This window comes from Glycine max, chromosome 16 (assembly GCF_000004515.6).
Source record: "Glycine max cultivar Williams 82 chromosome 16, Glycine_max_v4.0, whole genome shotgun sequence".
NCBI lineage: Eukaryota > Viridiplantae > Streptophyta > Magnoliopsida > Fabales > Fabaceae > Glycine > Glycine max.
Window position 1 is genome coordinate 24,300,261 of NC_038252.2, and position 13,940 is coordinate 24,314,200.

Sequence of the window (13,940 nt, forward strand, 5' to 3'; positions counted from 1 at the left end):
CTCTGACATCTGGCAAACTCTCCACAATGGAAGACAATTGATCATTTGTATCCTAATTTTGCAGACAACCCAATAAACCTTAGGCTTGGTCTTGCTTCCGACGGAATGAATCCTTTTGGTAACTTAACCATCAATCATAGTTCATGGCCTGTTTTGCTGATGATTTACAAACTCCCTCATTGGTTGTGCATCAAGCAAAAGTACATAATGCTTTGCATGATGATTGCCAGTCCAAGGCAACCAGGAAATCACATTGATGTGTATCTCACTCCATTGATCGAAAACTTGAGAAAATTGTGGGAAGACGGGGTTGATGTGTGGGATGGGAATCTTCAAGAGACATTCAATTTACGTGCTATGGTTTTTTGTACCATTAATGACTTTCTAGCATATGGAAATTTGAGTTGATATAGTGTCAAAGGACATCATGCATGTCCTATCTGTGAGAAAAATACAAGCTTTATCCAACTTAAACATGGAAAGAAGACAATATATAGCAGGCACTGAAGATTTCTAAAACCTTATCACCCGTATCGACGATTAAAGAAAGCTTTTAATGAGAGTCAGGAAAATGAAAGTGCCCCAAAACCATTAGCTAGAAAAGAAGTGTATGATCGGGTCAAGGACATAGTAACTATCATTGGGAAAACCCAAAAAAAGCCATCATCTGAGACAAACATATGGAAGAAAAGGTCAATATTCTTTGATCTTCCATACTGTTCTAATCTTGATGTTAGACATTGTATAGATGTGATGCATGTGGAGAAAAATGTTTGTGATAGTTTAATTGACACCCTTCTTAACATTAAAGGGAAGACAAAAGATGGTTTGAACAGTCATCAAGACTTGGTTGAAATGGGTATCCGACATCAGTTGCATCCGATATCACATGATTGGCAAATGTATTTGCCCCCGACATGCCACATAATGTCCATAAAAGAGAAGAAAAGTTTTTGTCAATGTCTGCGGAGTGTAAAAGTTCCATGAGAATACTCTTCAAATATCAAGATCCTAGTATTCGTTAATAATCTAAAATTGGTCAGCTTGAAGTCTCATGATTGTCATGTGTTAATGCAACAACTATTGCCTGTTGCGATTCGCGATATCTTGCCAGACAAAGTTAGGGTCGCCATAACTCGTTTGTGTTTTGTTTTTAATGTTATCTGTAGCAAAGTCATTGACCCTCGACAATTGGATGATTTAGAGAATGAGGTTGTCATTGTCCTTTATGAATTGGAGATGTATTTTCCTCCATCATTTTTTGACATAATGGTTCGCTTAACTGTTCATCTTGTGAGGGAAATTCGATTGCGCGGTCTCGTTTTTTTATGGTGGATGTATCCAGTTGAGCGGTACATGAAGGTCTTAAAGGGTTATACCAAGAATCAATACCGACCAAAAGCTTCCATTGTTGAAAGGTATGTTGCTGAAGAATCTATTGAGTTTTGTTCACAGTACATTGACACAGTTAAATTTGTCAGGATTCCTGAAACTCGTTATGACCGGACATGGGGAGGTAAGGGTACACGAGGATACAATGTAGTCATAATGACTCGACAGGAGGTCTCACAAGCGCATCTATATATATTAAACAACATACCATAGGTGTTTCCATACATAGAAACCCATAAATAAATTATTAGAGTTAGACACCCAAAAATGAACATGATGAGGGTGTTGCAAGAGCACAATCAAACTTTCATTAAATGGTTTAGAGAATCAATCTTTGCTGATGAGAATGCTTCCAAAACATTAAGATTGTTAGCTATTGGGCCAAATTTGAATGTCCCTACTTGGAAGGGATATGATATCAACAATTTTCCTTCTACACCAAATCGCAAGATGATAAAAGTAGTGTGCAAAACAATGGGGTGACTGTTGATGTTGATTCTGATCACTTTTGTATTGCATCAGACAACAACCCAATTCGAGTGTCCATGCCTTACTTTGGAGTGGTTGAACAGATATGGGAGCTTGATTACAATGATTTTAGAGTGCCTGTGTTTAAGTGTATGTGGGTTAATGGAAATATCGGTGTGCATGTAGATCATTTGGGATTTACCTTAGTAGATCTTAATAGGGTGACTTACATGGAAGAACCTTTCATTATGGCAGAACAAGCCAGGCAAGTGTTTTACATTGAAGATACAAGTGATTCAAGATTGTCATTGGTTCTGCAAGGAAGACCAAGTGTCATCTGTCACCAAAATCATGATCCAACATTTGATATTTGTGAAATTCCTGCTTTTTCCAAAAAAATGCCTTCTGTAAGTGAGGAACCCGACGTCGATGATGTACATGCAAATCATACTGATCATCATGAAGGTTTATAGGAGAACATTCCTACGTAACTGCATTGTATCAAAGTAATTAAATTAATGATATTGCATTATTTTTTTTATATGGATCTTTACAACTTGTTATGCATATGGTATTTGTAATCGATTAACATTCATGATTTTTCTTTTGTTTTTGCACAGGGTCATGGGAACACTGATGTAAGCTCCATTGGAGCTTGTAGGCCTAGGATCTTCTTCATCAATGGATTCCTTTGCTTCTTAGAAGATAAATGGCAGCGGAATGGAGAAGGAAGAGAGAGAGGAGACGCCACTTCAAGGAGAAGATGAGTCTAGAAGAAGCTCACCACCATAGGAGGCCATGGATAAGAGCTTGGAGGAAGAAGGAGATGAATGAAGGGAGAGGGAGAGAAGAGCACGAAATTTTGTGCTCTAAAAGAGCTCTGAAATCTGAAGTTAATATTCAAATGATCAAAGTTCAAAAAAATGCACACACATGACCTCTATTTATAGCCTAAGTGTCACAAATTTGGAAGGAAATTTGAATTTGAATTCAAATTTCACTTGAATTTGAAATTGAATTTGTGGAGCCAAAATTTCACTAATTATGATTAGTGAATTTTAGTTATGGTTCAGCTCACTAATCCAAGATCAATTCCAAGATTCTCCACTAAGTGTGCTTAGGTGTCATGAGGCATGTAAAGCATGAAGGACATGCACAAAGTGTGACTATATGATGTGGCAATAGGGTGTAGTAAGCAAATGCTCACCTCCCCCTCTAAAATTTAATTGGATTGGGCTTCTACCAATTCAATTAAATTTATTTTCAACCACACACATCAAATATTCACTTAGTGCATGTGAAATTACAAAACTACCCCTAATACAAAAACTAGTCTAGGTGCCCTAAAATACAAGGGCTGAAAAATTCTATATTTCTAGGGTACCCTACCTACATTATGAAGCCCTAAATACAAGACTCAAAATTAATGAAACCTTAATCTAATATGTACAAAGATAAGTGGGCTCATACTTAGCCCATGGGCCCGAAATCTACCCTAGGGCTCATGAGAACCCTAGGGCTTTCTCTTGCATCTTTGGTCCAATCTTCTTGGAGTCTTCTATCCAATGCCCTTGGGGGGTAGGATTGCATCAAACACCGCCAAGGTCCCCTTCTCCGCATTCAGATGGTCAATCAAAGGCGACGTCTACGAGGAGTAGACAGTCGACACGCCTAAGATGGTTGACTTTAAGAACCTTGGATCAGCCCAGGCCTACAGTTAACGTCAATCCGACGATGGGAAGAGGATCATGCCAACATAAAGAGAAGTTCCATAACTATCTAAGGGTCATAGTGCAAGAAAAGATTCCCATTGTACACAACAATTGGAAAGATGTTCCAGAATCTCTAAAGGACCTAGTATGGGATGACATTTTAGTAAGTTCACTTACCCGGGATGTGTATTTACTTTTGAACATAGTTATGATGTGAAAAAGTTGACATCCATTAACTGTAACACAACAATGTTTTATGCAGGAAAAATTTGATATCCCTAAAGCATTGAAAGCCAAGAAGAAGGTCATGTCAACGGTGGCGACCAGATGGAGGCAATTTAAGTCTACCCTCACCACTAAATTTGTGTATGGTAACACTGAGGGACAAGATAAAAAAGATCCTTCTATAAAATATGGTCTAGATCCAGAAACTTGGGACAAATTTTCTACAACCCGCCAAACACCTAATTGGCAGGTCAGATGTCAATTTCTTTTAATTTAGAAGTAATTTTAAATATATCATTTGATTTCAATTAAGTTCATATATACATGGAAAATATATATGCTGTATTAGGAAAAAGGCACAGGAAATTCAAAAATACAATGATTTCCCTCATGTACTGTCTCGTGGGGGTTACGATTTGCTTGAAAAGAAACTGATAAAGTTGAAAAGGAAGAGAAAATAAGACGAGGCAATGCTGACTAAAAATACACCCCTGATTAAAGACCCTCCATCTCCCATTGAAAGACATGTGAAGTGGAAGTTGGCCCGCACAAAGCGATATGGCCAGATGACATCAGATGCTGCACAAGAAATATTAGATAAAATTGTGAGTTGATGGTTTAAATTTAATTTAATGTTTTTAAAATTAAAAGCAATGATTTGATTTGATGTTTATGCATGTGATGCTTCATACAGGACTCGTTACAAGAACAGATGACACAGGGTACCTTTGTTCTCAATGGTCGGGATGACATACTCAGTACTGCCATTGGACGACCGGAGCATGGAGGTCATGTTCGTGCAGCGGGGTGTTAGTCGTCTTATACAACTTACTTTTGTATAGAAAACATTTTCCAAAACTTGTATAGTTTCCCCAATTTATAGTTATTTTGTAGGGGTTTGTAAATAAATCTTGTTTTATTGTTATAGCTATCAATAGAGTATCTCCCATGTGATTTAATGATAAAATTTGCACAATTTCAGGTCAAAAGAGGCTAAAATCTTGAGGTGCTAAAGGGAGCAGTTGCGCTCAACTCACCATTTGGGCTCAGCGCGCATCTAACGCTAAGCGCAGCTTCAACGCGCTTAGCGCGTCAGAAGAATCTGGCAGAACATCAATATCAAGGCCATGCGCTAAGGGCGAGATCCGCTCACTAAGCACGACGGTTGTCTTTAGCCAGGCTCAGCACATGACTGACTCCAAGCCCAAATCCACTAACTCGCGTTACGCTCGAGGATGGCGCTAAGCGCGACGTCACAGATTCAGAGCCTATTTAAAGCATGTCTTGTGCAAAATTAGGGTACACAATTTTTGAGAATTCCAGAGCAAGTACACCACAGTGCTAATTTTGAGATAGAAGCTCGGGAGGTAGCAAGAGGAGCAACTTTGCAGAGAAGCCTAGGGTCCTTCAATTGGAGAGAGATTAGTGCATTGTAGACTGATTGTGAGATGCTGAGAAGAGGAGGAGGGATCCCCCTTATTGTGTAAGGAACAATTATTATGTACTTTCAATCTCATTTATGTTAGGGTTTTTCTGTAATGGCTGGCTAAACACCCTTGTTGGGGATTTCTAAGGAACAACTGATGTAATTATTTTAATATCTAATTAATTGTGTTTTATGTGTTCAATGCTTCTTTCAATGCTTAATTTCTGCATGCTCTTGGTCTTATCACCCATTTGTGTGTATAGTTAGGTAACTTTAGCATTGGGAAATGTACTATTTCCTTAGAACTTGATAGAAGCAGGACTGAATAACCATATTACCAGGGATGGATTGTGGGATTTTGGTTTTCTGAATATGCTGTGATGATAATGCTGTTTAAGTTAAGCCTAGTCTTATAAGAGGGATCTGTAGACAAAGCTTAGGTTAAATTAGTCTAAACTTATGAGGGATCGAGGTTTAGTATTTTAGGCTACAACATAGAACACAAAAGCATGATTGATTAGAGAAATATCTTCATATGCATCAGCTTGTTTGTTAGAAAGACCCATCCCTTTTTACCTATTGTTGTCAACTGTTTCTTACTTGCATTTACTGTTTTTACCATAGAAGTAGTTATTTTTGTATTAACCATCCATTATCAATGTTGCTCCAACAATGCCTTACTTCTGAATAAAACTGTCTAATAAGCAAGTTCCGTGAGTTCGATACTCGAATCACTTCATTTTAATTTTAAATACTTGACGACCTGGTGCATTTTCCGGAGAATCGGATTTCCCTTGAACATATTTGTATAAAGGAAAATTGGACCAAAAAGTAACTGCAGGGGAAATCCATCAAAGTATTTATGGCGCCGTTGCCGGGGAACTTAATTCATTAGAAGAGTTCAGTTCAGTTTTATGGCATTGCTTTATATTTTTCTCTTTGATTCATTGATTCTTTTTGTTCATATTTTAGTTACTGTACATTCATTGTTCTTTTGAACTTGTTAATTGCTGTTCTGTTTCTCTTGTATGCAAAGAAGATCTACTGCAGGTGGTTTGATCCCCATTGATTTGGAGATTAACGCTACTTGCAGGAGGCGTAATGCAGAGAGAATTAGAAAATTCTTGCAGGACTTAGAAGCAGCAACAACTCCAAAAGAAGAACCTTGATCTTCTGAGGCATCTTCTAGCTTTCCTATTCCAGGGCAATCTCATACAAATTTAATTGAAGAAGTTATCAAGGCTAAAGAGCCAAGGAGAGTGACCCTAGAAGATTACTCAAGTTCAAGTGTGCCGCAATTTTTCACCAGCATTGCACAACCAGAGGTTCAGGCACAAACAATCACATATCCTCCTTCTTTGATACAGCTGATTCAAAATAATCTGTTTCATGGTCTACCAAATGAAGACCCATATGCACACTTGGCCACTTACATTGAAATATGCAAGACTATTCGATTGGCTGGTGTGCTTGAAGATGCAATTCGATTGAGCTTGTTTTCATTCTCATTGTCTTGAGAAGCTAAGAGGTGGCTTCACTCGTTCAAAGGAAACAGTCTTAAGACTTGGGATGAAGTGGTTGAGAAATTCCTGAAGAAGTATTTCCCAGAGTCTAAGACTGCAGAAGGAAAAACAACCATCTCTTCTTTTCACCAATTTCTAGATGAATCCCTGAGTGAGGCATTAGAAAGATTCTGTGGTCTATTGAGAAAGACACCCACTCACAAATTCTCAGAATCGATTCAGCTTAATATTTTTATTGATGGGTTAAGGCCATAGTCCAAGCAGCTATTAGACGCTTCTGTTAGGGGAAAGATAAAGTTGAAAACCCCTGAAGAAGCCGTGGATCTTATTGAATATATGGCTGCAAGTGACATTTCTATTCTTAGGGAAAGATCCCACATACCAACAAGGAAAAGTCTTCTGGAACTTACATCACAAGATGCGTTGTTGGCACAGAACAAGTTGTTGTCCAAGCAATTGGAAGCATTGACCGAAACACTAAGTAAATGGCCAACTCAAATACATTCTGCACAATCTTTATCTTCTATTGTTTTGTAGGGGTGTGCCATCTATGGTGGAGCTCACAATTCAGGCTGTTGTATCCCCAATGAAGAACCAACTCATGAAGTCAATTATATGGGGAACCAACCAAGATAAAATTTCAATGCAGGTGGGGAGCCAGCCATATAATTCACAACAGAGACAATGGCAAAATCACCCTGGTAACCAATTCAACAAAGACCAGGGTGGTCCATCTACAAGGCCACAATAGCAAGGGCCTAGTCTCTATGATCGAACTACGAAGCTGGAAGAGACTCTAGCTCAATTTATGCAGGTTTCTATGTCTAACCAGAAGAGCACAGAGTCTGCCATAAAGAATTTGGAAGTCCAAGTGGAACAGCTGGCAAAACAGTTGGTGGATAGGCCGTCAATCAGCTTTAGTGCTAACATTGAGAAAAATACGAAGAAAGAATGTAAAGTTGTAATGACAAGGAGCAGAATGGAAATTCAGGTTGATGAAAGTAGAGCTGAATAGAAGGTGGAGGGATATAAACAACAGTTGGCAGCTGAGCCGACACTGGAACCATTTTATGATCTTATTGAACTTGAGGAGGTTGTGGAAGACGAAGATGACCAACAGGAGAGAGAGACACCAATAAACGAAAGTGAAATAGGAATAAAGATGAGGGAAGAACAAGAAAAAGATAAAGAAAAAGAAGAAATAGAAAGAGAAGAAAACAAGAAAAATGAAAAAGAAAAAGAGAAGGTTGATGAGGAGAAAAAGAAGAGCAAAAGTGAGGTTTCAAGAGAGAGAAAGAGAGAGATTACTTCAGCTGAAGGCAAGGAAGTACCATATCCATTGGTACCTTCCAAGAAGGACTTCCAAGAAGGATAAAGAGCGACACTTAGCCAGATTTCTTGGCATCTTCAAGAAGCTGGAGATCACTTTGCCTTTTGGAGAAGCTCTCCAATAGATGCCACTCTATGCCAAATTTTTAAAAGACATGCTGACAAAGAAGAACCGGTACATACACAGTGACATAATAGTTGTGGAAGGAAATTGTAGTGCTATCATTCAACACATCCTTGCCCTGAAGCACAAAGATCCTGGAAGCGTCATTATATCGTGTTCCATTGGTGAGGTTGTTGTGGGTAAAGCTCTCATAGACTTGGGAGTTGGTATCAATTTAATGCCTCTCTCCATGTGTCGGAGACTTGGAGAGATAGAGATAATGCCTACACGTATGACCCTCCAGTTGGCTGATCGCTCCATTGCTAGACCATATGGAGTGATTGAGGATGTGTTAATTCTGGTCAAGCAGCTTGTATTTCCTGTAGATTTCGTGGTTATGGATATAGAGGAGGATCCTGACATTCCCATAATCTTGGGCCATCCTTTCATGTCCACGACCAACTATATAGTAGATATGGGGAAAGGCAAGTTAGAATTGGGTGTGGAGGATCAAAAAGTCTCATTTGACTTATTTGAAGCAATGAAGCATCCAAATGATATGAAAGCTTGCTTTGATCTGGACAAGGTAGAACAGGAAATAGAATTAGCTGCTACAACCATGGCACTGCACTCTCCTTTGGAAAAAGCATTGATTAATGTCTTACTAAAGAGGAGGAACATGAAGTGAAGACTTGTATTAAAGAGTTGGATGGTGCAGGAGAAAATTTTGAGGGACATACTACATTTGAAGAATTGATGAATGGTGGGCAAATAGAAAAACCAAAAGTAGAATTGAAGACCTTGCCTGCACATTTAAAGTATGTATTTTTTGAAGACTATGACTCCAAAATAGTGATTATTAGCAGCTCATTGAAGAAAATAGAAGATCAGCTAGTGCAGATTTTGAAGAGACACAAAGCTGCAATTGGATGGCATATGTCTGACTTGAAAGGAAATAATCCATCTTATTGCATGCACAAAATCAATATGGAAGCTGATTATAAACCAGTGAGACAGCCCTAGAGAAGACTGAACCCAATCATGAAAGAGGAGGTGCGTAAGGAGGTGCTTAAGTTGTTGGAAGCAGGCCTTATTTACCCATCTCGAGTAGTGCATGGGTTAGCCCTGTGCAGGTTGTCCCCAAGAAAGGAGGTATGACAGTCATAAAAAAATGATAAAGATGAGTTAATATCCACAAGGACTGTCACCAGGTGGAGAATGTGCATTGACTATCGGAAGCTGAATTATGCCACTCGGAAGGACCATTATCCACTTCCTTTCATGGACCAGATGCTTGAAAGACTCGCAGGGCAATCCTATTATTGTTTTCTGGATGGGTATTCTGGCTATAATCAGATTGCTGTAGATCCCAAAGATCAAGAGAAGACTGCTTTCACCTGCCCTTTTGGTGTATTCGCGTATCAGCGCACGCCTTTTGGTCTTGTAATGCCCCAACTACATTTCGAAGGTGTATGATGGCTATTTTTTTTGATATGGTGGAAAAATGCATTGAATTTTTCATGGACGATTTCTATGTTTTTGGGCCATCTTTTGAGGGGTGCCTATCAAATCTTGAAAGAGTATTACAGAGATGTGAAGAGTCCAATCTAGTTCTCAATTGGTAGAAATGCCATTTCATGGTTCAAGAAGGAATAATGTTGGGGCATAAAATTTCAGTAAGGGGAATAGAGGTGGACAAGGCAAAGATTGATGTAATTGAGAAACTTCCTCCTCCAATGAATGTCAAAGGAGTGAGAAGTTTCTTAGGACATGCAGGGTTCTACAGGCGATTCATCAAAGATTTCTCAAAAGTCGCCAAACCACTTAGCAATATGTTGAATAAAGATGTTGCTTTTGTGTTCAATGAAGAGTGCATGGAAGCATTTAATGATCTAAAAACCAGATTAGTTTCTGCTCCAGTAATTACAGCACCAGATTGGGGGCAAGAATTTGAGTTGATGTGTGATGTGAGTGACTATGCCGTAGGTGCAGTGCTTGGACAATGGAAGGGAACAAATTTTCAGGCTATATACTACGCTAGCAAGGTTCTAAATGATGCACAAGTGAACTATGCTACCACAGAAAAAGAAATGCTGGCAATTGTCTATGCACTTGAAAAGTTCGGATCTTATTTGGCAGGCTCAAGAGTTATCATCTACACCGATCATGCAGCTATTAAATATTTGCTCAACAAGGTTGATTCCAAACCCAGATTGATAAGATGGATCTTGCTATTGCAAGAATTTGATTTGGTGATTCGGGATAAAAAGGGATCGAAAAACGTTGTAGCTGACCATTTGTCTAGATTGGTGAATGAGGAAGTCACATTGAAAGAAGCTGAAGTGAGAGATGAATTCCCTGATGAATCATTATTCTTGGTGAGTGAGAGACCTTGGTTTGCCGATATGGCCAACTTCAAAGCTGCAGGAATCATCCCAAAGTGATGCAATCCTACCCCCCAGGGGTATTGGATAGAAGACTCCAAGAGGCTTAGGCTAGAGCTACTAAAGAAGGCCTTAGGGTTCTCATGAACCTTAGGGTAGATTTTTGAGCCCATGGGTCAAGGTTGGATCCACTCTTCTTTGTAAATATTAGAATAGTTTTTTTTTCCTTCTTTTGGGCCTTGTATTTTGGCCATTCTAGTAGTATAGGGTTTTAGCCTTGTATTTCAGGGCATTTTGAGTAGTCTTTGTAGTAGGGACTGTTTTTTGTATTTTCATGTATTTTGTCATGGAGGTGAGCTTAGCTATTATAGGGGTGTGTAGCTAAGCTTTAGCTTCTCTAGCTTCTCAAGGAAGTTTTCTCAAAGAAGCTTCTCAAGGAAGTTTTCTCAAGGAAGCTTCTCAAGGAAGCTACCTAGTCTATAAATAGAAGCATGCGTAACACTTGTTGTAACTTTGATGAATGAGAGTCTTGTGAGACACAACTCAAAGTTCAACTTCTCTCCCTTTTTCTTCCTTCAATTTCGTGCTCCCCCCCTCTCTCTTTCTCTCCCTCTTTCTTTTCCTCCATAGAAGCATCCTCTCCAAGCTTTTTATCCAAGGCTCATCTTGGTGGTGAAGCTCTTTCTTCCATGGCTTATTCCCTTGTGCCAAAGCTAGAGGTTTGTTGAATAATCCCCTCCACCTTTCATTTCATATTTTTCCTTGAAAAATATCCTTTCCAAGGTGGAGGGGATGATGCAATCCTACCGCCCAAGGGTATTGGATAGAAGACTCCAAGAGGCTTAGGCTAGAGCTACTAAAGAAGGCCCTAGGGTTCTCATGAACCTTAGGGTAGATTTTTGAGCCCATGGGTCAAGGTTGGATCCACTCTTCTTTGTAAATATTAGAATAGGTTTTTTTTCCTTCTTTTGGGCCTTGTATTTTTGCCATTCTAGTAGTATAGGGTTTTAGCCTTGTATTTCAGGGCATTTTGAGTAGTCTTTGTAGTAGGGACTTTTTTTGTATTTTCATGTATTTTGTCATGGAGGTGAGCTTAGCTATTATAGGGGTGTGTAGCTAAGCTCTAGCTTCTCTAGCTTCTCAAGGAAGTTTTCTCAAAGAAGCTTCTCAAGGAAGTTTTCTCAAGAAAGCTTCTCAAGGAAGCTACCTAGTCTATAAATAGAAGCATGTGTAACACTTGTTATAACTTTAATGAACGAGAGTCTTGTGAGACACAACTCAAAGTTCAACTTCTCTCCCTTTTTCTTCCTTCAATTTCGTGCTCCCCCCTCTCTCTTTCTCTCCCTCTTTCTTTTCCACCATTGAAGCATCCTCTCCAAGCTTCTTATCCAAGGCTCATCTTGGTGGTGAAGCTCCTTCTTCCATGGCTTATTCCCTTGTGGATGGCTCCTCCTCTCTCCTCTTCTCCTTTGTCTTCCGCTGCATCTCCATGGTGGAAAATCACCATTAAAAGACCTCATTGAAGCTCAAAGATCCAGCCTCCATAGAAGCTCCACAAGCAAGCTTCCATCACAAAGGACTTCACTTGGCAGCAGAGAAAGAAATTCCTACATGATGCTCGATTCTATATATGGGATGATCCACACTTGCTCAAGATAGAAGCTGACAATCTCCTACGAAGATGTGTGACACAAGAAGAGGCCAAGAACATATTATGGCATTGCCAAAATTCTCCATGTGATGGTCATTATGGTAGAGATAGGACGGCGGTCAAGGTTTTGCAATCTTGATTCTTTTGGCCCACACTTTTCAAAGATGCTCATCAGCATGTGCCTCTACAGAATATTACGGAGGTTGAGGTGTTCGATTGCTGGGGATTGATTTTGTAGGTCCTTTCCCTTCTTCTTTTGGCAATGAATATATACTAGTGGTTGTTGACTATGTCTCTAAATAGGTTGAAGTAGTGGCTACCCCGCATAATGATGCCAAGACTGTGGTAAAGTTTCTGAAGAAGAACATTTTCTCAAGATTTGAGGTGCCCAGAATTCTGATTAGCGATGGAGGCACACACTTTTGCAACAATAAGCTACAGAAGGTGTTGAAGCAATATAATGTGACACACAAAGTAACATCACCTTATCACCTCCAGACCAATGGGCAAGTAGAAGTATCGAACAAGGAATTGAAAAAGATTTTGGAGAAGACTGTAGCTTCTACTAGAAAGGACTAGTCTATTAAATTAGATGATGCTTTATGGGGGTACAGAACAAAATTCAAGACGCCGATAGGATTATCTCCATTTCAGATGGTGTACGACAAGTCTTGTCACTTACTAGTGGAGATGGAATATAAAGCATACTAGGCCTTGAAGTTTTTGAACTTTGATGAAGCCGCATCCAGAGAGTAAAGGAGGCTGTAGCTTTTGGAGTTGGAAGAGATGAGATTAACTGCTTATGAATCTTCAAAGTTGTACAAAGAAAGGGTCAAAAAGTATCATGACAAAAAGCTGCTCAAGAAGGACTTTCAGCCAGGACAACAGGTGTTGCTTTTCAACTAAAGACTTAAATTGTTCCCTGGAAAGCTTAAATCGAAATGGTCTGGACCATTTACCATCAAGAAATTCCGACCATATGGAGCAATGGAGCTTTGTGATCCTCAATCTAAAGATCCTGACAGGACATGGGTAGTGAATGGACAAAGGTTGAAGCAATATCATGATGGAGCTATGGAAAGATTGAACATTGTTCTACACTTCAAACCAGAATAACAAGATAATGTGTCAAGCTAGTGACATTAAAAAAGCGCTTACTGGGAGGCAACCCAGCTTTCCTTTCCCTTTTCTCTTTTTCATTCTTATCTTTTGCATGTAGTTAGGGTAGTTGCTTGTGATGGTGATTAACTTTTTCAGATTGTTTAGTAGTGAACAAGGGGGTTTTTAAGCCTAGGTGAAGAGATGGACAGAAAAGACTTAGAAATTTTTTTCAGTTGTCCATCTGCTAAGCGCAACCCTTGCGCTAAGTGCCATGTCTTCACGCGCTAAGCCTGAGCTTGCTCGTGCTAAGCGCTTAGACCCCTGACTAGTTGGCTGAATAGTTTAGCTAAGCCTGAGCTTGCTCGCGCTAAGCCTAGAAAGTCCTTCGGATTCATTTTGTGTGTTTATTTCTATATGGTATGAGATGAAATGCAAAGGTTAGGACTTGTGTTAGTTGTTTATAATGGAATGAGCCTAAACACTTGAGCTTGAGTGAAACAATGACTATGAGGCTTTGGTTGATGATCCTTCCTTGATATCTGTCATTCTCACTAGCTTATTTCAGTTGTGACTCTAAAGCATATGTTCCTATCTTTGAAGAGTTGCATGTTTGTGAAAAGCAAATG